The sequence below is a fragment of the Phacochoerus africanus genome, chromosome 2 (genome assembly GCF_016906955.1).
Source record: "Phacochoerus africanus isolate WHEZ1 chromosome 2, ROS_Pafr_v1, whole genome shotgun sequence".
NCBI lineage: Eukaryota > Metazoa > Chordata > Mammalia > Artiodactyla > Suidae > Phacochoerus > Phacochoerus africanus.
The window spans coordinates 87,222,193-87,248,744 of NC_062545.1; the positions used below are offsets into that span (position 1 = coordinate 87,222,193).

The 26,552-nt window shown below is 39.8% G+C and overlaps 1 long non-coding RNA gene across 1 annotated transcript; it reads right to left on the reverse strand.

The window, feature by feature from the left end:
* Positions 1-11,308: 11,308 nt before the first annotated feature.
* On the reverse strand, positions 11,309-17,272 carry LOC125121054 (uncharacterized). The gene is made up of 2 exons (XR_007133387.1): positions 16,734-17,272; positions 11,309-11,536 (listed from the first exon to the last, which is right to left on the reverse strand). It is a non-coding gene; the product is annotated as an uncharacterized LOC125121054 (long non-coding RNA).
* Between the last annotated feature and the right edge of the window lie 9,280 nt (positions 17,273-26,552).

A 26,552-nucleotide genomic window follows, 5' to 3' on the forward strand; every position in this document is an offset into this window, starting at 1 on the left:
ACGTGGGTTTGATCCCTGGCCTCACTCAGTGGGCTAAGGATCCAGCATTGCCATGAGCTGTGGTGTAGGTTGCAGACGTGGATCAGATCCGATGTTGCTGTGGCTGTGGTGTAGGCTGGCAGTTGTAGCCCCGATTGGACCCCTAGTCTGGGAACTTCCACAAGCTGCAGGTGCAGCCTAAAACAAAACAAAACAACAGAAAAAAAATACCAAAAAAGAAAAAGAAAATGCACAGAAGAGGAGAAAATCTTTGCAAACAATGCAATGCAACAGACAAGGTACTAATCTCCAAATTTTATAACCAACTCATACAACTCAAAAACGAAAAAACCAACATCCAAACTAAAAAATGCCTAAATAGACATTACTCCAAAGAAGACATACAAATGGCTAGTAGGCACATGAAAAATGCTCAACATCACTAATTATTAGAGAAAGGCAAATCAAAACAATAATGTGATACCATCTCAGACCAGTCAGAATGTCCATCATTAAGAAGTCTATGAATAACAAATGCTGAAAAGAGCATGGAGAAAAGGGAAACCTCTTTTACTGTCTGTGGGAACGTAAATTGGTACAACCTTTATGGAAAGCAATAGGGAAGTTCCTCAGAAAACTAAATATAGCACTACCATATGATCCAGCAACCCCAGACCTGGGTATACATCCAGACAAAACTACAATTCAAAAAGATACATGCACCACTATGTTCATTGCAGCACTTTTCACAATAGCCAAGACATGGAAAAAACCTAAATGTCCATTTACAGATGAATGGATTAAGAAGATATGGTACATACACAAAAGGGAATACTACTCAGTCACGAAAAGACTAAAATAACGCCATTTGCAGCAACATGGATGGAATTAGAGATTCTCATACTAAGTGAAGTAAGTCAGAGAGAGAAAGACAAATACCATATGATATCACTTACATGTGGAATTTAAAATATGGCACAGATAATCCCATCAAAAAAACAGGAACAGATCAGACATGGAAAGCAGACTTGTGGTTGCCAGGGGAGAGGGAGTGGGGTGGATGGGGAGTTTGGTGTGGGTGGATGCAAACTGTTACATTTGAAACAGATGGGCAATGGCGTCCTACTGTACAGCACAAGGAACTGTGTGTGATTGGGTCAATTTGCTGTACAAAAGATATTTAAGAAACATTGTAAATCACTAAATCTAATTAAAAAATAATAATAATTTAAAAAGAAGAGGATATTACATTTGTCAACATATATGCACCAAATTTAGGAGAACCCAAATATATAAAATACTAATAGATATAAAAGGAGAATGTAATGGGAATACAATAATAGGAGACTTTAACATCCTACTCATACCAATGGATAAATCCTCTAGATAGAAAGTCAAATAAGTCAACACAGGCCTTAAATGACACAACAGAACAGATAGACTTCATTGATATTTTCAAGATATTACATTCAAAACAACAACAACAACAACAATGACAGAATATACATTCTTTTCAAGGGCACATGGAACATTCTCAAGGAATGACCACATACCAGGGCACAAAACTAACCTCAACAAATTTAAGAGTACAGAAATTATAATCATATATTATAATCAACAAATTTAAGAGTATATAAATTATCTCAAGCAACTTTCCAACCCCAATGGCAGGAAACTAAAAATCAACTACAGGAAAAGAAATGAGGAAAAACTTATTTCATGGGGACTAAACAATGTGCTACTAAAAAAACCAATGGGTCAATAGGAAATCAAAAAGAAAATTTTAAAAATACCTCGAGAAAAATGACAATGAAAACATAACTATGAAAAATCAATGGGAAGCCACAAAAGTAGTTCTTAGGGGAAAGTTCATAGTGATACAGAAAACAAGAAAAATCTCAAACAATCTAACCTACCACCTAAAAGAACTAGAAAAAAAAACCCCTAAAATCAGCAAAAGGAAGAAAACCATAAAGATGAGAGAGGAAATGAAAAGAGATTTTTTTTTTAAGTAGGGAAAAAATCAATAAAACCAAGAACTGTTTTTTTGAAATTTTGAACAAAATTGAAAAACCTCTGGCCAGACTCACCAAGAAGAAGAGACTCAGTCAAATAAAGAAAATAAGTGAAAAAGGAAAATCTTAATAGATACTGCAGAAATACAAAAAATCATAAGCGAATACTATGAACAGTTATATGCCAACAAATATGACAACCTAGAAGAAATGGACAACTTTCTAGAGACAAACTACCTACCAAAAGTGAATCGAGAAGAAATAGATCAATCGACAGACCAATCACTAGAAATGAAATCGAATATGTAACAAAAACACTCCCTACAAACAAAAGCCCAGGACAAGATGGCTTCACAGGCAAATTCGACCAAACATAAAAAGAAGAACTTATACCCATCCTTCTTAAACTTTTCCAAAAGACTGAAGAAGGCACACTCCCAAAGATGTTCTATGAATCCACTGTCACCCTAATACCAAAACCAGGCAAAGATACTACCAAAAAAGAAAATAGGCCAATATCTTTGATTAATATGAATGCAAGAATTCTCAACAAGATTTTATCAAGCTGAATCCAACAACATGTAAAAAAATATCATACACCACAACCGAATGGGATTCATCCCAAGTTCACAAGGATTGTTCAACATACACAAATCAATTAATGCCATACACCACATTAATAAAAGTTAAAAAAACACATGATTATCTCAATAGACACAGAAAACACATTTGACAAAACCCAGCATCCAATCATGATAAAAAACTCTTACAAAAGTGGGTGTAGAGGGAACATATCTCAACATAATAAAAGCCAGAGCCAATATGACATTTATGATAAACCGTTGAACTCATTGAGTATTATATTACTCAATGGACAAAAGGTGAAAGCCTTCCCACTAAAATCTAGTACAAGACAAGGAAGCTGGCTCTCACTACTTCTATTCAACATAGTACTGGAAGTATTAGCCACAGCAATCAGACAAAAAAAAAAAAATTATCCAAACTGGAAAGGGTAAAATTGTCACTATATGCAAATGATAGGATAATATGTATAAAGAACCCTGAGAACTCCACACAAAAACTGCTTGATATGATCAGTGAAGTCAGCAAAGTAGCAGGATACAAGATTAACATTCAAAAATTTGTTGTATTTCTTTTTTTCTTTCTTTTTTTCTTTCTTTCTTTCTTTCTTTTTTTCTTTCTTTTTTTTTTTGTCTTTTTAGGGCCCCACCAGTGGCATAGGGAAGTTTCTAGGCTAGAGGTCAAATCATAGCTGTACTTGCCAGCCTACACCACAGCCACCACTATGTCAGATCCAAGTTGTATCTGTGACCTACGCCACAGCTCATGGCAGTGCCAAATCCTTAACCCACTGAGTAAGGCCAGGGATTGAACCTGTGTCCTCATGGATGCTAGTCAGATTCATTTCTCCTGAGACACAATGGGAACCCCCAATTGGTTCTATTTCTAACCGATTGTATACTAGCTAAAATGTTAGAAAAGAAATATTAAAAAATACCTTTCAAAATTGCACTAAAACCCCCAAGTACCTAGGAATAAACCTGAGCAAGGAGATGAAAAACATACATTGAGAATTCTAAAACATTAATCAAGGAAATTAAAGAGAATTCAATGAAATGGAAAGATATTCCATGTTCCTAGGTTGGAAGAATTAATATTGTTAAAGTGGCTATACTACCCAAAATAATCTATAGGTTTTATGTGATCCCTATCAAATTATCCGTGATATTTTTGAAGGTACTAGAATAATTAATTCCCAAATTTATAGGGAAATATAAAAGTTCCAGAATTTGCAATCTTCAGGGAAAAGAAAAAAGAAAGAAAAAAAAAGCAGGAGGCATAACTCTCCAAGACTTCAGACAATATTACAAATCTATAGTAATCAAGACAGTGTGGTAATAGTACAAAAACAGACACATGAATGGATCAATGGAATAGAATAGATAGTCCAGAAAACAACCCAGACACCTACAGTCAATTAATCTTCAACAAAGAAAACAAGAATATAAAATGGGAAAAAGTCTCCTCAGCGTATGGTGCTGGGAAAACTGGATAGCTGCATGTAAATCAATGCAACTAGAGCACACCCTCACACTGTGTACAAAAATAACTCGAAATGCTTCTAAGACATGACACCATAAAACTCCCAGAAGATAACTTAGACCAAACCTTCTCTGACATAAATTGTACAAATATTTTCTTACGTCAATCTCCCAAGGCAATAGCAATAAAAGTAAATATAAACAAATGCAACCTAATCAAACTTATGAGCTTTTGCTCAGTCAAGGAAACCATAAAAATAACAAAAAACAACCTATGTGATGGGAGAAAATATGTGCAAATAATGCAACCAACAGGGCTTAATCTCCAAAATAAAGAAACAATTCATATAACTCAACAACAAAAAAGAACAACAAAACTAGGAACCCAAGCCAAAAAAGAGGCAGAAGACTTAGATATTTCTCCAAAGAAGACATACAAATGGCTAGTAGTCACATGAAAAAATGCTCGATATCAGTAATTATTAGAGAAATGCAAATCAAAACAATAATGTGATACCATCTCAGACCAGTCAGAATGTCCATCATTAAGAAGTCTATGAATAACAAATGCTGAAAAGAGCATGGAGAAAAGGGAAACCTCTTTTACTGTCTGTGGGAACGTAAATTGGTACAACCTTTATGGAAAGCAATAGGGAAGTTCCTCAGAAAACTAAATATAGCACTACCATATGATCCAGCAACCCCAGACCTGGGTATACATCCAGACAAAACTACAATTCAAAAAGATACATGCACCACTATGTTCATTGCAGCACTTTTCACAATAGCCAAGACATGGAAAAAACCTAAATGTCCATTTACAGATGAATGGATTAAGAAGATATGGTACATACACAAAAGGGAATACTACTCAGCCATGAAAAGTCTAAAATAATGCCATTTGCAGCAACATGGATGGAATTAGAGATTCTCATACTAAGTGAAGTAAGTCAGAGAGAGAAAGACAAACACCATATGATATCACTTACATGCGGAATCTAATATATGGCACAAGTGAGCCTATCTACAAAACAGAAACAGACTCATAGAGAAGAGACTTGTGGTTGCCAAGGGGGGCATTGGAGAGCAAGTGGGATGGACTGGAAGTTTGAGGATAGACCATGATGGAAAATAATATAAGAAAAGGAATGTATGCATACACACACACACACACACACATACACTCGTGCACACACATACTTACATATATATGAATGACTGGATCACTCTACTGAATAGCAGAAAGAGGCACAACACTGTAAATCAACTATATTTTATTTGAAAAAAAAATAAAGCTGGTTAAAAAAAAAACCACAGGAGTTCCCATTGTGGCACAGTGGAAAAGAATCTAACTAGGAACTATGAGATTGCAGGTTCAATCCCTGGCCTTGCTCAGTGGATTAAGGTTCCTACACCATGTTGCCGTGAGCTGTGATATACGTCACAGACATGGCTCAGATCTTGCACTGCTGTGGCTGTGGCATAGGCTGGCAGTTGTAGCTCCAATTTGATCCCTGGGAACCTCCATACGCTGTGGGTGCAGCTCTAAAAAGTAAAAAAAAAAACCCAAAAAACGAAAACCAAAGATTAAGTAACTTGCACTACCGAAATGAATTGACTACCTTAATGAGTGATTTTCATATATGATTCATAATGTCAGTTCTAAAAGCAGTTCTACCTAAGGTTGGGTCTTATTATAAAAGGCCAGTATACAGACCACCACAAGAACCTTCTCATCCTATCCATAATCATTTTACAGTATCTAGGATTTAACAAACTTAACCAAACTGTCATAGATCACCTACTTTTTTTATGGAGTCTAAGCTGTACTGCTTGCTTCAGGACAGGCCAATAAATTGAGAAATGACTTGTTGAGGCAAGGAATAGTGACTTTATGTGGAAAGCTAGCTGACCCAGAAGATGGTAGACTAGTGTCCCAAAGAATCACCTTGCCTGAGTTAGAAATCAGGCTTCTTTTATACTAAGAGGGGAGGGGGTAAAGTTAAGCATTTCCCGGTTCCTATCAGCCTCTGGAGGGGATGTGTTCATTTCTTCCTTCCTGCAGCCATGCACAGATAGGCCTCATCAGGATGTTTCCTGTGAGTTAAACAAAGGTTTTTTAGCTTAATGCTCACTAACTGGGAGACCCAGTTCCCTGGGACAGGCCATTACGTAATTTAAATTTAGAGGCAACGTGATTTTAGTGATTATCTTGTAACAGAATCCAAATCTATCTTCCCTGTTATACTTCCCCTCTCTCAATAATCCATTCCACAATCCTGTGGGAAAAAGGACAAAAACCACTGACTACTTCCTGCTGAGCTGGGGCAACAAATATCCCTTAGAATCTTTCCTTCTTTATTTATTTGAACCTGATGAAACCCCTTAGCATTTTGTTTTTTAAATTTCTAATTGATCTTGGGGTTGGGGTCCCAGTTTCTGATACATATACTAAATTCCCCTTCTATTTATTGGGCCAAAATTAAATAGGTTGACCCTTCTCCACCTCAATTAGCACCTCAATACTTTTTTTCAAAAGAGCGACCTTAAGTCATCTACCTGTTCACAAGCCCATTATTCCCCAGGCCTCTCAGAAGTTGGGCCAATTTCTGAGGACAGCGGGTGCTGCTTTAATCCATGGCTGCACCCCTGCTAACTTGACAGATGAATTCATGCTAACTTGACAGATAAGTAATATCATGTGTGGTCTTGTCACTCTTGCAGTCAGCTGTGGCTCAGGCCCTTGTTCTCTGCAGGTCTTAAGGAGAACTCAGCTCTAGGTCAGAAAGGGTGCAAGCCTACCTCAGTTGGATAGGCAGACCTGCTGGAAGCAAACTCATGAACAGAGGTTAGTATAGTGCCCAAAATTTTAACGACATTACCATCTGCTAAATCTTTTAGAGCATTTATATATTCTCTTGCCTGGACAGACATCTGGAATTGCCTACAATACAATACAATTCCAGGGGCTTCACTCAAGCTCTGGAAGCCACTCTGACCTGTAGCAGGGCAACTGGAGAGGATTTATCCCAAGTTAAATTAGTCTTTTGACATTTTTTAGCAGTGATTCAATTTCTCTGTTTTTCCTGTGGATTGTAAGCTCCAGGATGAATAATTTCAATGCCTCATCCTAACTGGATAATTTCCTTAAGGAGGGCTTTAACCACTTCAGAAACTTTCTCTCTGGTGGCACATGCTTCCACCTGGCCTGACCCTGTGTTTCTGGGTCTTGCCATTCAAAAGCAATCAGCTGCTGTGATCCTTATGCAATATGAATGCAGAAAAGAGCACTTTCAAGTCCCAAACTGAGCCCCAGCTGTATTCTTCTGGAATAGCTGTGAGCAGAATCTATGGATTAGATGCCACAGGATACAAGTCTTGGATTATTTCATTAATAGCCCTCAAGTCTTGGACAAAGCTATACTCTGCTGAGTTTGGCTTTGTTACCAGGAGAAGAGAATAGGGGTGTTTATATAGGGACCTGCAGGGTTTAATCAATCTTGTTTTCAAAAACGTTGAGAATAGGCTCAATTCTCTTTGGCCACTCTTTTGTCAGAGTATATGGTGTGCAGTTAGGTGTCCCAGCATCCCCTTTTAAATAGGATTTGTATTGGCCATGCCTTTCTGGCCTTCCCTGGGGTGCCGTTAGCACATACTTCTGGTCTTATCTTTTTGCAGACCTCGGGGAAAGACCTCTGTCTCCTTTTCTGGGGTTTTCATGGGTGCCATCTGTAGGCTTAAAGCATGTTCTGGTGGGACTCTGATGTCAAGCTCTTTTGGTGAAAAGATTAATTCAGCATTTAATGTACAGAGGAGAGCTTGGCCCCAAAGAGGGATTGAACATTCTGGCATATGTAAGAAACTGTGTTTCTGGGTGAGGTCTAGCCAAAAGTCAATCAGCTTATTCTCCAATGTCAATCTTACTTGGGGCTCCTGCAGAGAAATTGGAATTGGGCTCCTCAAGTCCAGGGGAGCCCCTGGGCCTCTTCATTCATCACAGTGTTTCTCTCTATCTACTATGAGAGGCTCTTGTCTTTTATTGTTTTTCTCATGTGTTAGCCTGGGCAATCTGTTTCCCAGTGTTCTTCCTTTCTACAGCAAGTGTACTGTTCCTTCCCAGTGGTGGCTTACCTCTCTTTGGGTTATTGGCCTTCCAGAAATCCAATGATGCTGCCAGAAAAGAGGACTTTCCTTTTGCATCTTCTTTCTTCTGTCCCCTGTTGAATGCTTTAAAGGCAACATCTACTAACAGAGAAGTATTTATTTCAAATGCACCATCAAAATTTTGGAAATTTCTCCTGATAGCTGAGGTGTTTTGGGCCCCCTGAAAGGTCAAATTTACCATTCTAGTATTTTCAGGGCATCGGGGTCTCCATTAGTCTAATGTATGTAGGTCTGAGAAATCCTGTACAAAAATTCAGAGGGTTCTTCCTTGGGTCTTTTGCTGAGTTTCTTGAGTTTTGTTCAAACTCTTTTGCTTTGGTTCCCCCTTTCAAAGCCCTGCCAAGATGCACTACAGTAATGCTCTAACAAGCGCCTTCCTCCCTTACTAGAGTCCCAAGTTGGGTTTCAGTTGTGAGTCCTGCCAAGTGGGTTTCAGGTATAGAGGATCTTCTCTGTAAGGAGGGTTGCCATATTTCTAATTAAACGAATTTGAGAAATGCAGCAGCTGGTCCTTTGCATTTAACCTCCATATGAAATAAGAGCCTAAGGGAAATTGCCCTGCCCTGGAAGGGATTCTTGGTTCAAATTGAGTGCCCTGTTGAGCTGTAGATGGCAATACTAGACCAGATTCATGTGCCCCTGAAACTAACAAAGAATTTTCTAATTGATCCCTTTAAAGAGGGTGGAATCTTGTGCCTCAGTGTTGTTAAGGGACCATTGACTGAAACTGCCCCCCTTGGCCAGGCACGATAATAGCCGCTTGCATGAGTTTTCTCACAACAGGAGCCCCTGATTAGGAACAAGGTGCTGCCCTGAAGACTTACTGGGAGGATTTGGGAAGAGCCAATAGGAGGGAGGAGACAACCAGAATTCTTGGCACTGGAATCCATCTTGGTTGAGAGGTGCATGTGCCATCAAGAAGGACCCTGGGCCAGAGCAAGGAGGGGCAGGGCAAGATGATTGGCAGAGACAACCCAGAAACTAACCCCATTCCCATAGACCCTGAGACTGTGAGCCATGTGGCAGAGCCATTCCCCTGCATTCCCTGATCCTGCTGCTCTCTCTCGGGTGTCCCTTCCCAATAAAGTCTTTGTTTTGTCAGTATGTGTGTCTCCTTGGACATTCATTTCTGAGTGTTAGATAAGAGCCCATGCTCAGACTCTGGAAGGGGTTCATTTTCCTGCAATGGTGCAGGGAATTGGAGCTGGTTATGAAAGGGTGGTGGTGGGAGGGGTGGGTATATTGGCATAGATATTGGCAGGATATTGGCTGGATAGGGGGGGACAGCCAGCTCAGCTGGAGGAGTTAAAGTTTTAAAGCAACACATCTTCACTCTCATTCCCTTCCTTTTCTTATTTTCCCTGATGTAATAGCACAAATGCATGTACATAAAGGATTTCATCATTCTTGTCTGCTTCTTCACAGAACAGCTTCAGAACCATTCAAAAGCCACTGCAAAATCAAACATCAGTTGACCACTTCTAACCATTAAAAGGATGTCTTTTTGCCTTAGCATCAATCACAAGGCTGAATTCCCCATATTCCCCAATGGGGCTTTTGGTGACTTTAGGAGCCAGCTGAAACCTTACTCTTCCCCCTGGAACTATCCCACTCTCAGACAAGAACTGACAGTTTTCATACTTCTGTTCCTTTCCTCCATTTTACAACAGTACAAGTTTTAAACAACACAAAACTGACTTTGTTGTAAGTGGAGAAATGGTACCAAACAAAATGAAAAATAAAAACAAAACAAGGAGTTCCTGTTATGGTGCAGCAGAAACGAATCTGACTAAAGCCTATGAGGACGAAGGTTTGATCCCCAGCCTCGCTCAGTAGGCTAAGGATCTGGCGTTGCCATGAGCTCACCTGCCATGAGCCAGGTCGCAGACGTGGCTCAGATCTGGTATTGCTGTGGCTGTGGGTAGGCTGGCAACTGTGGCTCCAATTTGACCCCTGGCCTGGGAACAACATATGCCACAGGTTCAGCCTCCCTCAACCCTCCCCCCTCAAACAAAAACAAAAACAAAAACAAAAAAACAAACCACCAAAAAGCAAAACCAAAGGAAAACCCTAAATAAACCCTCAAGTTTTTATATATACCAATGACACAGGAGACAACAAATGATGTAAGTAACGCAGAAGGTGTGGGTGTACATGATACACAGCCTCCCAGGATAACCCTCCTTGGGGAGATCCTAAAATGTACTGTGGTCACATACTGTTACAGGAAAATATCATCTTCCTCTAAGTTATGGGTTCATAGCTGCAATCAGATCATTTATCCAAAATGCACTTCAGGAGATTTTCTTCAGGGGTAGTTGAAATAGCCCCCCCCCTTTTTGGGGTGCTTTTTAGGGCTGCACTTGCAGCACATGGAAGTTCCCAGGCTAGGGGTAGAATTAGAGCTGCAGCTGCCGACCAACACCACAGACACAGCAATGCAGGATTCAAACTGCATCTGTGACCTGCACCACAGCTCATGTCAACGCCAGATCCTTAACCCACTCAATGAGGCCAGGGATGGAACCCACAACCTCATGACTCCTAGTCGGATTCTGTTTCTGCTGCACTACCATGGGAACTCCCGAAATAATCCCCACTTTTGAAAGACAGAAATACAAGACAAACCAAACACAAAGGGTGCACATAAATGCTAGCAACCAAAGAAACAAAAGAAATGGTTCACAGATCAGGTAAAAGTCCAGCAACTATCTCTCCTCACAAACAGGGTACCCTGCTCAAATTAGAAACAAATTGGCTTATTCCAGAGAAAAGAACCCCAAAGGAAACACAATTTCTGGCTGTACACACTGGAGGGACTTATTCTATTATAAGGAGCCCACCAGCTCCCAGCTGTCTTTGTTCCCACTGCCAAGGGCTGGGGCAGCCAGGGCTGCTTTGGGGTACTTTGAAGAGAAGATCACAGGACAAGTGGTTCTGGCAGCTACTAGGGCCTTATCCCCTTCTCCAGTCGGCTCGCTGGCCATGAGCAACATGGCTCCTGGCTGGCTTTTGCCAAAATTTGTTACCAAGTCTGAGTTTGTACTGCTCAACCCAGGACAGGACAGTAAATCAAGAGATGAACTGTTGGAGCATGGAATTATGACTTTATGTGGAAATCCAGCAGACCCAGAAGATAGTGGGCTAGTGTCTCAAAGAACAACCTTGTCTGAGTGAGAATTCAGGCTTCTTTTATAAGGAAGAAGGGAAGGGAGAAAAGTCAAGCATTTCCTGGTTCCTGTCAGCCTCCAGAGGGGATGTGTTAATTTCTTCCTTCCTGCAGCCATTCACAGGTGGGCCTGGTCAGGATGTTTCCTGTGAGATAAATGAAAGTATTTTAGCTTAATGCTCACTACCTGGAAGGTAGGGTTCCCAGAGAGGGGCCATTATGTGTGATTTAAGTTTATAGGCAACAGTCCTTTCAGGATTAACTTGTAATAGAATACAGTTTCCTACTACACCTATAATTGAATAACCCAAGAGATATTTCTAGGTATATGTGTTAGTCCAGATCTTCCAAGGAGTAGATGACAAGATGGGATTTGAATAAAGGAAGTGCTATGAAAGATAACTGTGAAGGAGCCTGGAAAGACTGGGTGATCCATCTGACTGCAATGCTAAGTCTGACCCCAAGTGAAGGAGAAACAGAAGCAAGTTTGGGCAAAGGCATCCTGACAGCTGTGTAGTTGAAGAAAGGTTATTCAGGACAAGTTGGGAGTCCCCAAGTCAGACTTGACTGTCAGAGGTGTCCTTTGTCTCCGGCCCCGCCTGATACTAGCTGGGAGCAGCCTCAGGGAAGTGGGAATTCAGGGCACAAATTCAGAGATGGGATTCAGGAGGCAGCTGCTGGAGCCCCTGGTCTATTAAGCTCCTTGTTGATGGAGCTTTTCCAGAACCATCTGAAACTGACAACACCTCTGACTTGAATTTAGCCAGAACTCAGACTGGGACTTGAGCCCATGTGCTGGGACTCCAATCCAGCCAAAAGCCAGATTAGGACTTGAACCCACCTTAAAAAAAAAAAATTTTAGAATCACTCACCTGCTGTCAGTGTCGCAGACAGCATTTATGCCTTGAACCCAGCCAGAACACAGATTGGGACTTGAACCCATGGTTTTTAAATTAGAATCACTCACCTGGTGCCTGGACTTAGCGAGGTTCAAGTTCTTCATGCCTCCGTGCAGAAGGGATTCAGAGAGCGACAAAGTGATAGGCAAGAAATAGATTTATTAAGATAGAAAAGGATGCTTGTGAGAGATGCAAGCGGGCAGGCAAGGAGGCGCTATCCTGAGGATTAGGTGGACTACAGTTTTATCATCCAAGGTGAGTGAGGCTCAGAAAAGACTGCCTATTCCTTTCTGTGAGTAGTAGCTCCTCCTTAGTATCCAGTAAGGGGTGCATTCAAATCAGCAGAAGGGTGGTCCTCAAACTCCTGCTCTTGGTCTGAACATGAATACATTCCTCACCCCATCCCCCCCAACAACCTGAGGCATATTTCGCCCCTCCTCTAGTCAAGCAAACCTGCCTTGTTCTGATGGACCTCTTGAGCAGTCATTACCTTACAGCCATCTCCCAAAGTCCCCTAAGTTTTCCCCTCTATCTCTGGTCCCTTATTGGGACTTCTACAACTACCTGTGCCTTCTCTATCTCTATCAGAACCACGAGGGGGGGTGGGGGTTGGCCTCCATGATGCTAGCCATCTGGAACCACCAAAAGTTTTGAAGCTGGGAAGAATGAGATCAGAGTAACATTTGTGTTGGCTCACTACACACCAGCGTGGATTTGCAATGGTAACATTTTGAGACTGGAGGAGGGTGATCATTGGGGACAGTGGCCTGGTTTCAGGCAGTCACAATAGGAGCGGAATAAGGAGTATGAGAAGAAAGGGCGAAAAGAGCTAAAATCTTCAGCCCTCATTGGCAGAGGGAGGGTGAAGGATGTGGAGGACAGGAAGGCCATCCTGACTCTCTGCACTAACAGTGGGCAAAGCAGCGACACTCCCCCCAGGATGGGGGGCGGGTCGCGGCACCAGACGGAGCTCTGGGTGGTACTCTGGTACCTTCTCGCCCGGGACCAGTGAGTCTGAAAGGCCGCAGGCCAGCAGGAGGAGACTGCTGACGTCCGAGCAGAGCAGGCGGATCCGAGCGCGCAGGGCGGATTCCAGCGCTGCCTGCAAGTGCCCCGCCCCGAATGCTGTTCTCGCCTCCTCCGTCCGCGCCGCGCTGGGGCAGGGGAGCGAGGGGCTGGGGAGCTGACAGCGCAGGCAGAGGTGGGCGTCCAGGCGTCTGATCCGGGGTGCCCCGGGGTCCGATCCTGGGTACCCCGCCCTCCGGCCCAGGAGAGGCTCGATGGCGCGCCAGCCCGGATCTGGGCTTCACCGGGGGACAGGTCCCCGTGCCCCAGCCTGGGGACGCTGGGACTTCCGCTCCCAGACCATGACAGGATTGAGGGGAACCTGGGAGAGAGCGGCTCCTTCTTCCTCGCTGGGCGTCATTCTAGGTATTTTGGGGGCTAGGAAGGTGACGTTATAATTTATTGCGCTTTGAGGGGCTTGGGAGAGGGCAGGGGCTTTTCAAGGTTAGTTTGGTTTGTCCCTCGCTGTCGGCACCTTAATCTCTCTTTTGACTGATGGCTTGTTTCCTCTGCTATACCCATTCTTCATTTTCTTTCTGTACCTTGTAGCAGTTGCAGGAGCTCTGGCGGTTATGTTCGGATGCTGTTCCTGAACTAAATTCTGGGATTTGTGTTTCTCTTGAATATTCCATAGTGCACCAGGAGTGTGGTAGGCACACGGTCGATTTTCAGTGTAGCCTAGATAATCTATCATGTTTTTATGCAGAGCAAGAAGTATCCTCTTCTCTTTCCTCTTGTGACCTGATCAGAGCCCTACCATCCTCCCCACCCCAAGGGCAGGCCCTCAGCCCTTCTCTTGGATCCTGCACCCTCATCCTAACAGCAACTCCAGTTTCTCCCATTACAGTCTAGCAATCCCTTCTCCCAAGAAATTCCTAAGGCATTTCCTCAGCATCACTTGGATAAATGTCAAGCTTTGAAATCAAAACTACAACGAGGTACTACCTCACACTGGTCAGAAGGGCCATCATAAAGAAGTCTACAAATAACAAGTGCTGGAGATGATGTGGAGAAAAGGAAACCCTCCTACATTGTTGGTGGGAATATAAATTGGTACAACCGCTGTGGAAAACAGTATGGAGGTTCTTCAGAAAACGAAATTCAGAACTACCATATGATCCAGCAATCCCACTCCTGGGCATATTTATCTGGCCAAAACTATAATTCAAAAAGATACATGCACTCCCATATTCATAGCAGTACTATTCACAGTAGCCAAGACATGGAAACAACCTGAATGTCCATCGACAGATGAATAGATTAAGAAGATGAGGTACATATATACAATGGAATACTACTCAGGCATAGAAAAATGAAATAATAGCATTTGCAGCAACATAGATGCAACTAGAGATTCTCATACTAAAAAGTGATGTTAGTCAGAGAGAGAAAGACTAATACTATATTGCTTGTATGTGGAATCTAAAATATGACACAAATGAATCTATGTACAAAACAGAAACAGACTCATAGATATATGAGTTGTGACTTGTGTTTGCCAAAGGGGTGGGGGAGGGAATGGGATGGACTGGGAGTTTGGGGTTATGCAAACTATTACATCTAGAATGGATAAGAAATGAGGTCCTACTGTATAGCACAGGCAACTATGTCCAATCTCTTGGGATAGAACATGATGGAAGATAATACAGGAAAAGGAATTTGTATATGTATATATATGTATGACTGGGTCAATTTGCTGTATAGCAAAAATTGGCACAACATTGTAAATCAACTATACTTCAAGAAAAAAAAAAAGGAGAAAAAAAGTGTCAAGGCTGGGGCACCTGGCCCCAGCCCGCCTTTCAGACTCTGTCTGCATGTCCATCCTTTGTGACCCACCCAGTGTACTGTAATGGAAATATACTATTTCTAAAAAAACATACTGTGCAAAATAACATCAAACATCTAGTTGGTATTTAAATTTCCAAATGTCTTTTGCTACATTTTAAGGATCCAAATAAGCTCCAAATAATTTGTTAAAATTTCTTATATAATCCGTAAGTTCCTCCACCTGGACTTCATCTCAGCCTCTGTACCATTTTCTGTTGTTACTGGAGAAAATTATTATTTTTTAAGGACCTTCTCCTAGATAGTGAAATGGACTCACATGTGATGTTCAGATTAAGAATTGTAGAATTCCTCTGCATTTTGGCTTGGAATCAGGATGTGAAAAAGAGAATACAGAGACAACTCTCATTCAGCGGGGTCCTTGATGTGCTGAAAAAACAGGCATATATACACACAGTAGATCTGCTGAGGAGCTACGTTGAAATCTTTACATGGCAGGGATGTCCATGACCCTTCAGGCCATTGTGTTCTTTGCCTGCTTTCCCTTCTTAAGTCAGTAATTTTCCTTCTCTTCAATTTATACTTTTCCCTCATCTCATTTCATATTTTCTCTCTCATCCTAACACTGGCCTTTCATGCTTTATAGTTTTCTTTATAATTTTCTACCAATACTCTAATGCCAAAGACTGGCTGACTACTCATTAATGATGCTGTAGAAGAAGTTTGGATTTAGGTAGAAGGTGGGCCCAGAGTCGACCTCTTTGGTCCTTCAGCTCTAGACTGCAAGTAACAAGAAACAAACCTGATGCTAGGAAAGAAGTTGAAACAAAGAAGAGAAACCAGTCAGACTGCTCTTGGTGAAGAGGCAAGATGGTGGCTTAAAAAATTCATGGGCATTGATCCTGTCCCACTACAGATCTAAACCTGGAAGCTGTTTGGGTAGATGTACACACTGCACCTACATGGCACTGACCAACAGAAGCGCTATCTCAGACTGAGAATAGCCCAATTCAGCCAAAAGTCCAAGTTAGGCTATCTCAGTATTTCATTGTGTGTGTGTTCAACATACATACAAAATAAACATTCTCAGTGCCAACTTCTAACCTCTATGGTTTTAATACAAAAACTGTGGATTTAAGTGGGTCTTAGGAATTTCAATTATTCTTAAGAAATGATATCCTTTTCCTACTGAAGGAAGCTTTTCTCTAGCAGTCCTAAGATTTCTCTTTCAGGCTATTTTTATCATGTATATCAAGTGAAATTTTTATCTGGGCTCACAAATGTAAGACACCTTTTAAGTGAACCTAGAAAGTTGGGTGCTTGAATTAGGGGGAATAGATTGGGCTATTTGTCATTTATTTTAAGAAGAGTAATTGTAGCTGGGAAGAAAGCAAATGATTTGGCAATGCTTCTAGTTAATGTTCAATCCAATACCAAAAAAATTTAGTAAGTTACTGAGTTCAGCAGTAGTAATTAGAAAACATCTATTATTTCATACGTAAATGTTGCTGAAGGAATTTGCACACCAAAGGTGAATAAACACATATTCTTCTTTTTGCTACATAGAGAAGCATCTCGGGAGACTGCTCACCATGGAGATTCCTGCAGATGGTGTCCCGATGGTTCTGTAGCTCTGAGCTCCCCCAGGAACTCCACTGACTGAGATAAGGCAACAGTTCTGCTTAGAGTCTTCAAGTCATAAAAGAACTGTACTGAATTCTCTCTTTTCTTTCATCCTTAAAAAAAAAAATAGGTACCTTCCTTCAGAGGAGAACTGTACACAACATTTAAAATAATATTTTGGGGAGTGGTCTGGTGGCCTATTTATTAAGGATCCAGCATTGTCGCTGCAGTGGCTCAGGTTGCTGCTGTGGCTTGGGTGGACCCCTGGCCTGGGAACTTCTTCATGCCAAGAGTGCGGCCAAAAAAAGCCCCCAAACAAACCTAGCTTGAATACTGATGGGCAGTTAGGGGCTCAAAACAATTTTGGAGAAAAATCAAATCACTTAGCAACCTTTGATGACAAAATGTAATTTCTGAAAAATATTTACTTTTTAGCTTCGTCTCAGGGAAAACGAAGCAAGACTATGAGGGTAATGGAACATGATCTTAGCCTGTTCTTTGTCAACTTTCTTTCATCTGTAATTTCCCTATATAGTTGGAAAAGAAGTCAAATTATTCAGGAAAAAGAGAATATTCAGCATTCCATATACTTGAAGGTAGTTTATTCTAGCACACTTAAATCTGTCAGCTTTTTGTTGGTGTATACTTTCCTTATCCTTTGGGGGAAAGAAACCAGAGTTAACTCTCACTATTTCACACAGACTGCGTGTGTTACGTCAGTGAGAACCAAGGCAGAAGATGTGGTCAGTTTTTTTGCCTCCCCAAATCTGGATTTTACCCCACGTTTTCATTATTTGTTTGCAGTTTTGTGAATTCTTGGGATATCAGAGAACTGTAGTAAAATATGATGATAAAATTACATATCAATGCTGAATATCAGTATATAGAGTTTTAGAGTTCTTTTTACTACTGGATCGATTTTGACCCTACTAGGGGTGAAAGGCCCCCTAGTATTCCAGAGGTGATTGATTCATTGCGCCATAAGGCATATTTCACTTTTAAAAAATAATATCCTCATAAAAGTTTTTTTTTTTTTTCCTAGACAATAAATTTCATCTGACATGTACAAGGAGTTCCCTGCTAGCTCAGTGGGTTAAGGATCCAGCATGGTCACTGCTGTGGTGTGGGTTCAATCTGTGGCCCAGGAACTTCTACATGCTATAGACGAGGCTAAAAAAAACCAAACCAAACAAACAAATTACAAAAGAAGAAAATGATCCTTTGTGGAAAAAAAGATTTTGGCTGTAATGAATAATAAAAACTATAATAGAAATGCACAAGAAATATTATGGAGCTGGATTATTCTTGGAGTTCCCGTCATGGCTCAGTGGTTAATGATTCCGACTAGGAACATTGAGGTTGCGAGTTCGATCTCTTGCCTCACTCAGTGGGTTAAGGATCTGGTGGTGCCCTAAGCTGTGGTGTTGGTCGCAGACGCAGCTTGGATCCTGCGTTGCTATGGCTGCGGTGAAGGCTGGCAGCTATAGCTCCGATTAGACCCCTAGCCTGGGAATCTCCACATGCCTTGGGTACGGCCCTAGAAAATACAAAAAGACCAAAAAAAAAAAAAATTACATTCTTAATCTGAAGTTTTGACATCTTATTTCACAAACAACAGAAAATTTACTGACCCTGCTATGGAGTGTGTATGTTTATGTATTTGATATTCTTGTTTCATGGAAGAGGTCTATTTTCTCTTATTTTTACACAGATAAACTCAAAATGGTTGGATAAAAGACAAGTCTGTCTCTCAGAGATGATAGCCGGACATGGGAAACAAGGAGCATCATTTGCATATGTTATGTGCATAGTGCCCTTTATTGTTTTAAGCATTTTATTTATTTTTAAGCTTCCTATTGGGACGGTTCTAGATGGTCATACAGGAAAACAAAGAATGACTCTCATAAAGCACTGGTTATTAAAGACAAGGTAGAGGGGATTTATGATATAAATCTGCTTTATAAATTTTGTGTAATCTGATTCCTGATTTAAACATACTCTTTCCAAAATATATGTTGAACTAAGATATTGTGTATGAAACAAAGGAAGTTAGGAAAGGTCTTTTCAGACTATCTAGAAGATTCACTAGTTATTTTATTAATTCCATGTTATTCCTTCATAAAAATTTAAAGGCCAGGGAGCTGAAAGTAGGGATAATTACGTCCTATTTAAAAAGAGGAGGCAGGAGTTCCCATCGTGGCTCAGCGGAAACTAATCTGACTAGTATCCCATGAGGACGCAGGTTTGATCCCTGGCCTCGCTCAGTGGGTTAAGGATTTGGCATTGCCATGAGCTGTGGTGTAGGTCAAAGAAGCGGCTCTGCTCTGGTGTTACCGTGGCTGTGGTGTAGTCAGGCAGCTATAGCTCCGGTTAAAACCCTAGCCTGGGAACCTCCATATGCCTTGGGTGTGGCCCTAAAAGACACACACACACAAAGGAAGTTACTTTGTGGCTCAGGGGATTAAGGGTCCAGTGTTGCTGCACCTGAGGTACAGGCTGCAACTGCAGCACGGATTCGATCCCTTGCCTTGCCTGGGATGCAGCCAAAAAAAGAAAAAAGAAAAAAAAGAGGCAGATTCATTTTCTTTATAGTGTTAGTAGTAATGGATATGTGGCAAAGGAGTAATCCCTTTTTGACTGTTTATATATTTATGTATCTAGATTATTTATATATTTACACACAAATGTTTATATAGTTTCTCAGATAATAATGTAAATCCATGAGTTTAAAAGCATCAGGACCACTTGAGAATAAAAAGAGGTCTAAAAATAATTTCTGGCCTAGGGATGTAACTGATTACAGGCATCTAGTAAGTGGAATGGTTTAATGAATTCTACAAATGTAAGAAGATATCCAAAGTTCATTTTAAACCTTGATAATAAAAATAATTATTTTTGACAATTTCATGCTGAGTCACTTCTGATTTTTTTTATGGAAAGGAAAAACTGTAAGAAATAATTAGGTAACTCGACATTTACTCCGACATTTGTCCCAGATTATTAGAGGCTTGGCTAGATAGGGGGATATATATTGGACAGGTTATTAGAAAAGCATTATGATACAAGTAACAAAATATACATTAATATCACTATTATTAAGACTTGATAAACAGTTTTTGAAATCCTAATCCCCCCTTTTTTTCCAAACAAGTCATGAAAGCCTCACCAACCATGATAATTCATCTTCACAGAGGCAAAAATTAATAAAAGATGTCTGGCCTTACTTGCAATATGGCAGACTTGTTAAGGGTACTTATGTGCAAGATTTTGGGCTGTTTATCTGGACTATATATGACTTCAGAGAAAGCATTCATGGAAAATAGTACTTTGTATGTGAGACAAGGTAGGAAGGGGAGAAGGGTGTTCAGAATTTTAAAGAAAAAATCCTCAACAAAACTTTCTCATATTTTTAATTAATTAATTTCAAGTACTTTAATTTTAGCTTTTGTCCTTTCTTCATAAATAATGTTGGGAATTCCTGCTGCGGTGCAGTGGGTTAAGAATGCAACTGCAGTGGTTTGGATTGCTGTAGAGGCGTGGGTTCAATCCCTGGCCAGCATAGTGGGTTAAAGGATCCAGTGTTGCCATAGCTGTGGTGTGGGTCACAGCTGCAGCTCAGACTCAATCCCTGGCCCAGGAACTTCCACATGCCACAGATACTGCCCTTAAAAAAAAGATGTTTGTAAGTATAGCATCACAACTACATTACATTCCACATTACTGATCATGATTTAAAAAATTCTCTATACAGATTTTACACGTTTCTTTCTAGCTTTAATAATTCTGTTAACTAGCAGACTGTAAATTGCAAACTAAGCATGGTAGGGACTGCCTCCAAATGTACTCCTGGGGGAGATGTGACAGCCCCATCATGCCTGCTGTCTCTCAAGTTCATTATTCTCTCAACTTCTCCACTCCGTTTCTGAACACAAGGAGACACAGTGGTCGGGTGGCGTTACGGACACACTGCTGGGATTTCTGCTCCCAGTTGCTATGGTGGAGTGAGGGCTAGAATCTCTCCGAACCCCAGAGCTGCAGGTATTCTCAGAGTTACTCAGTCCTGTGGTTATTTTACTTCATTTTTTTCCTTTTTATGGCCACACCTGCAGCATGTGAAGTTCTCAGGCTAGGGGTTGAATCAGAGCTGCAGCTCACAGGCCTACACCACAGCTCATGGCAATGCGGGATCCTTGACCCACTGTGTGAGGCCAGGGATTCAACCCACATTCTCATGGATACTAGTTGGGTTCTTAACCCACCATGCTGCAGTGGGAACTCTGGTTGTATGGTTACTGCAGAGTTATGTTTCCAGAGCTGTCACGAAATAATGTGAAAAATCATTAGTTAATATCAGACAATGAAATGTCTAATCATTTAGGTAAAACATTTCTCAAGTGTTGGATTTAATGTTAGTGAGGTCATCAATTTTCTATTTCTTATTCAAGTGAAGTACTAAACCAGCTGAATATCTTAAATGAATGTAATGTTTCAGAGCAGTAACGCTGGGGATACTATGACTTAAAAACATTCCTACGGGATAAAACAGATGCAGTCACTCCTCAAATATATGCTGACCTCTGTGGTTTGCAAATGAACCTTTCAAAGGTTTCAGCTGCATATTCATTTTGGATTCTTTCCAGAACTCATCAGTCTGTATCACTGCATCTTTATCACTTCAGGAATAGGTACAAGGAAGAAGAAATCTGTGCTTACTTTGCAGGTGTTGAGCTAGTGAAACATTTAATATATTGAAATAATTTTGTACTTTATTTGAGTGACATTCAATTTTAATTATACCTCACCCTCTACTTCAATATCGAATGTAGTACTTTTGACTTTTCATAATTTAGTTTAGTGTAAACTAAGAAAAAATTTCTTTTGATGCTATTTACTTTCTTGGGCTAGATTTGATTTGACTCATTACACTATCCTTTACAAATGGAATTACAATGCATATACCAGATTTAGTAAAAAAAGCATAAAAACTATTTTTTGTGTGAGGTATGAATTCATTATTGCTACCAAGTAAAAGGATGATCTTCTGGAATCGGCTTTGAAAGTAAAATTAATAGAAATGGAAACACTCAATTTAAGCATCCACTGATTAGAAGTTGTAAGTTTACTGAATTTATTAGATGGAGTTGTATAGGGGTTGTTTCGGTCAGAGTTTCAGAAGCAGCTTTCCTTGAGGGTGTCGTGGCCTGTTGTGAGCAGTGTGGCAGGAGCGTGTAATCATTCTCAGTGGTGACAGGAGGGCAAGGGCAAAGGGACTAGCTGACCCAGGAAGCTTAAAATGAACAGAGATTCTAAGCCATTGAAGAGACAAGTTGCTAAACAAAAGTACAGCACAGACAACACAGACTTCTTTTCCGACACAGTAAAGCTTTGGGGAAATAAAAGCATGTCTTTTAAAAAGTGTGGAAACACAGCATGAACTCCACATGGTAACCGACTCCTGAGAAGACCCTCTGCAGAAAAAAGCTGAACAGGGTGGTCACTGATAAGGCATTATGTTTCCTTAATGTTGCTTGTCTGGGAGAAGGTGGTTATGTACATAACAGTGAACTGGTGGAAAAAAAAAAAAGGCCATAACACATTTCTCAGGAAAGTTGTTTTGAAATTCTGACTACAACCACTGTAAAAGTGCATTATAAATTCAGTTAACTTAGAACTTTTAATAAAAACAGATGTTTAAACTGAATTTATTTCCATTTCCATTGATTTAAAAAGAATAAATGACAGCCAGCTTTTCTTCCTCTCAGCCTTTTATTAGCCAGATACTAGGAAAAGAAACATTTAACACATAGCCCTACTCTTGAGGAGTTCATAGAGAAAAATAAATAATTAGGATGTAATTAATGTGATTGGTATAACTTAATTTATGTTTGAAGTACTGGAACTGGAAGTGTTTACCCATTTTTGACTCTTTTGCCCAAAACTGTTTGTTGAAAGGAAGCAGAATTGTTGAAATACAGAATTTCTGTATTTAAAAAAATGGACACACACAGATCCCCCACCCCCAACTGCCACCAGATGGTAAGGAACATATTTGGAGATTTTTTAAAAATTCAAGGATTACTAATTTGCTTCAGGATCACTTAGGTTAGTACTTTCCCATGCCACCTGGGCTTTTAATCTCTTAGAGTGGAAACTAATTTTAGTTTTTGGTGCACTAATATTATCTCTTATTAATTAAGCGGAGCCTAAGAAACCCTGATAAATCTTAAATTCTGTGTAGCAAACAATATATGTTTGTGATTAGTCTTTTCGTTTTTTTCACTGCTATAACCATTTAAGTCCAAAGCCAGTATTTGTTCATTTTAAGGTGGGGCTGCTGATCACCCACAAGGGACAATGGCTTCCTGGGAGTAACTGTTGGTTGGGATGTTGAAGCGAAGCTCCAGAAGAGTGGCTGAAACAGAAACATCCTCTAGCTTAACAGCATATAAAAGGATATTACTCTTTTAACAAAACAGTACAAATAAGCCCTCTTGAAAAGTGTCCTGAGACACCTGTTGCTTCATCCTGAGAGCAGTGTTTGACTTGGATTAGCCACTGTGAATTCTAGTCTTTTAACAGAACTGAACATGTTAAAGTGATTAAGGCCACATTAAATTATGAGTAGAAGCTATGGCCAAATATAATATGAATAAAATAATGTTTGTTATTTTGATTAAACTAATTTGAATAGATTTCTTCTGTAATGTGGACAATAATATGCTACCTCACACTTTTGATCTCATAATTCATGCTTTTAATTTTTTAGGCCAAAGAGAAAAGTTCCTATCAAATTCTCATCAATAAGGCTAACAGAAGTTCCTGTGGTGGCTTAGCAGTAACAAACCCGACTAGTATCCATGAAGATGCTGGTTTAATCCTTATCAGTGGGTTAAGGATCTGGCATTGCCCTGAGGTGTGGTGCAGGTCCGCAGCTATAGCTCCGATTTGACCCCTAGCCTGGGAACTTCCATATGCCATGGGTTTGGCCCTAAAAAGACAAGCAACAACAACAACAAAACAAGGTTAACAGAATTGGGATATTCTTAACCTACATTTCCAAGGAGGTCATAATAATAATAATGGAATATGAGGTACAGAATCTTAAAATTATTTTTCCAGGTCTTATTTATTTACATTGAACTCAATTTAACTGTCAAATAAGAATACCGATAAAAGATAAATTGCTACCACAAAACATGTAATCTTTAGCATGCAGCTGAATGCAATCCTAATATTCAGAAATCTTGTCTTGGAGTTCCCGTCGTGGCACAGTGGTTAACGAATCCGACTAGGAACCATGAGGTTGCGGGTTCGGTCCCTACCCTTGCTCAGTGGGTTAACGATCCAGCGTTGCCGTGAGCTGTGGTGTAGGTTGCAGACGTGGCTCGGATCCCGTGTTGCTGTGGCTCTGGCCTGGGCCAGTGGCTACAGCTCCGACTGGACCCCTAGCTTGGGAACCTCCATATGCCGCGGGAGCAGCCCAAGAAATAGCAAATAAGACAAAAAAAAAAAAAATATATATATATATCTTAGAAAAAAAATCTTGTCTTAATAGTATTTCCTTCTAAAAAGGAGGCTGGGATACAGTGGGTCTGTTTCAAACATCCTAATAAGAAAACAATTTTCTTTTAGAAAACAGCAATTATAAATTATTGCTTTCTTAAAAGATTTTTTTTAAAAAGGGGGTTTCAGAAGAAAGAAATCCTGTCAGGATGAAGTTTGAGATAAGTTTATTCTAGCAGGCTTTGTGGCACACAGGTCCTCTAAGTCACTCATTGTGAGACTCCAGTCTATGCCATGTGTCAGCAATTAACTTGCAAATTAACTGACAACTAAATTTGATACCCTTAAAGTACATAGGATGTAGTAAACCAACCCAATCCTTAAAGGATTTTTTTCTTTCAGATGCTTTACAGAACTGTAGGACTGTCCACTTTACAGGATTTTTTTTGAAGCGACATCTTTAAAAATGCCTGTAAATTCTAAAAAGTATTGCTAACTTAAAATAAAATTTGTTACGTATTTCATGCTAAGTTGATAATGTTCTTTACCAAATATGATAGAACCAAAAATATAATGAAGCCGTGGCTAAGAAAAACCTACCCACGTGATTAAATTTTATTGAGCATAAACAGTTTCTTTCTTGATGTACAGACTTGATTATACTTTTCTACACAATTGGATAAATAAAAGCGAAGATATAATTTATTTAACTTTTTTGGATATAAAAGTTCAACATATCTTAGACTAGTTTTCTAATAAGTTTGTTTTCAATATGACCACTTAAAAATTCATCTTAATGGAAGATTTGGAAAAAGCCGCATTTTATTCATGTTGACAATAATCAAAGAATGCGGTTGATATAGTAATTACTATATTCAGAGTGAATGATATGTGCTAGGTATTATTCTCGAGGTATTATATTTACCAACTTGAATCCTTATAGTAACACTGCAAGGTAGTGAATTATTAGCCTTATTTCATTGGTGAGGAAAGAGAAGCTTAAAGAAATTAAAGTGCCTTACCAAACTTCTATAATTGGTACATTTGCTCAGCAGATATTTGAGAGCTGCTCTGTGTTTGTCACTATGCTGGGGCTGAGAACGCCCTGTGAATAAGAAGCATGAGATCTCCATTCTAAAGGAGTAAAGTAGAAAAGTCAAGATTTCAAAATAGTGGTTTCAGATTCTAAAACTTTTCTTCTTGGCTTCCTCACTCCCTCCCATCAAGGCTATTACAGAAGAGATGGATAAAATTGTTTAGGGTCATTTAAAAAAGTGGTCAAGGATGGAAACTGCATACTAGAATATGTTAGGGGAAAGAAGTATTGGAATATGAGTATTGAGATATATCAAAGGAAAAACCCTAGGGCCTAGAGGTAGGGTGGGGAATAGAAATCTTGTGCTGCACAATAGGATTGGTCTATGTAGAAGCACCTGCAGATGGTGTGTAGCACTCTTCTGTACTTGCGGTTACATCTCACATAGTCTTAAGGATCAGTATTATCTGTGTATAGCCCTGCACTGTCCACCACAGTAGGCATTCGCCATTTATGGCCTGTTAGTCCCTGAAATGTGACCAATGCAACCAAGGAACTGAATTTTAAATATTAAAAATTTTTAATGAAAAAATGATACTCGATCCAGTTACCTGAACTTTCAAGCTGTCTGGAACAGCTTGCATGTGTGAATCTATTTTTATTCAACTATATTTTAGGAAACAAAATAGATCAAGTATTTCTGATGAAAATTTATCATCTCAATTGAGTTGTGCTATGATATAAAATACACAATGGATTTTGAAAACTTAGTATAAAAATTATTGATTACATGCTGAGAAGATATTTTGGATATACTGGTTAAATAAATTATTAAATTTAGTTTCAAATGTTTATTTTTTAAAAATGTGTCTACCAGGAAATTTTGAATTTTATATATGTGTGTGTGTGTGTATGTGTGCGTGTGTGTGTGTGTGTGTGTGTGTGTATATATATATATATATATATATATATATATATATATATATATGGCTTGCATTATATTTGTACTGGAGAGTGCTGCTATAATCAGAGCCCTGGTGAAGAGAGTCTGGTCCATATATTGTCTTTTATTTCTGGCATCAAAATATTTTTCTTAGTATACCTCATTACCCTTTCATCAAGAGTAGTGTACAGCTCATCATTCTTTCTACGAGTGTTATGAATCATAGTAAAAACTGTGTCAAGATTTCTTTGAGTAGTAGAAATATAAAATTGTTTACATAAGCACTTATATGAATTGTCAGTGTA